The following is a 1520-nucleotide window of genomic DNA, read 5'->3' on the forward strand; positions in this document are numbered from 1 at the left end:
AGATCCAGCCCTAACCCAGGCCAGGTGAGTATGTGGGAGAACTTCCTCTCACCCTTACTCCACCTTATCCCCTCCAGACTCAGCTCAGGCCTGGCATACAGGCCTGGGGTGAAACCCTTCAGCCCAAATCCCTGCAGGGAGAGGAGGGGACAAAGCCACTGAACTAGACCAGGAGCAGAACATCTTGCCAGAGGGGCACAACAGGATCACTCCCAAGGGCAGCGTCAGAAAGGAGCTGAGCACAGCAGCCAAACCCAAGCCAGGTACAGCAGGATAAATCCAAACATTGTAGATCTGCACTTGAATATCAGTAGGTGCTAAGGTTATAACTGCACCAAAGCTCAACAACAATGGTCAGAAAACAGTGCTAAACAAAATGACAACGAGAAGGAGCAAAATGCAATCTCAGATCCCAAGGCCACCCATAACAAGTGCAGAGGACACTAGCTCAGCTCAAATGTATGAATTAATAGCATGGAAAATAAATAAGCAACTCAGAAAGTTATAGAGGAACTCAGAACAGAATTCTTTTCTGAAATAAAAGAGAATTCTCTGAACTCATAGTATCTAAGTAAAGAATCATATATAAAAGTGTAGGGAGGAAACCCAATCTGAAAAGAACATTGCAGAAAAACAACTAATAACTGCTTCTAAAGAAGACATTGATTTAAAAAATAGAGATTAGAAAAATGATGGATTCCTAGAATCAGCAACACAAGAAAGAAATAGATCGCATGAAGCAGAGTCAAAAAGATATAGAGGAAATTAAAATCTCAATCACAAGCTTGCAAAACTGTTTAAGTGAAAGTGAAGACAGAGTTTCAGATCTTGAAGATGTTGGTGCAGCTAGTGAAAAGGTAAGAAAAGATTCCTTAAAAACTACTCGGATGCAGGAAAAAATAATCCATCACCTGCAAGATGATGCAAAAATGAACAATGTGAGACTAATAGGCATAAATGAGAAAGAAGGAGTCAATACAAATGACATTAAAAAATATGGGCAGAAGTAATAGCAGAAAACTTCCCAAGTATGAGGAAACAATCTGCCATTCAGGTAACCCAAGTATACAGAACTCCAAATAACATCAACCCAATTAAAAACACACCAAGACATAATAGTCAGTATCCCAGAAATTTAGCTCAAGAATTATATACTGAAACCTACTAGAGAAAAGGAGCAGATCACATTCAAAGGAAAGCCCATAAGAATTATGACCAACTTCTTTTCACAAACAATGCAGGCAAGAAGAACATGGAGCAGAGTACTTCAGGTCCTCTATGAAAACAAATTTCAGCCCAGACTACTATACCCTGAAAAACTCTCTTGCAAGTTTGATGGAGAAGTGAAATACTTTCACACAAAGAACAGCTAAAGAATTTCATGAGGACAAAGCCAATGCTACACAGGTTCCTGAAAGGTGTTCTAGAGAGGAACCAAAATGATCAGAACTCCATGAATGAGACGAGAAGCAACCAACTAAATAGGGCAAGCAATTAAAAACAGGAGAAAAAGGAGTAAA

This window comes from Octodon degus, unplaced genomic scaffold (assembly GCF_000260255.1).
Source record: "Octodon degus isolate 3935 unplaced genomic scaffold, OctDeg1.0 scaffold00200, whole genome shotgun sequence".
NCBI lineage: Eukaryota > Metazoa > Chordata > Mammalia > Rodentia > Octodontidae > Octodon > Octodon degus.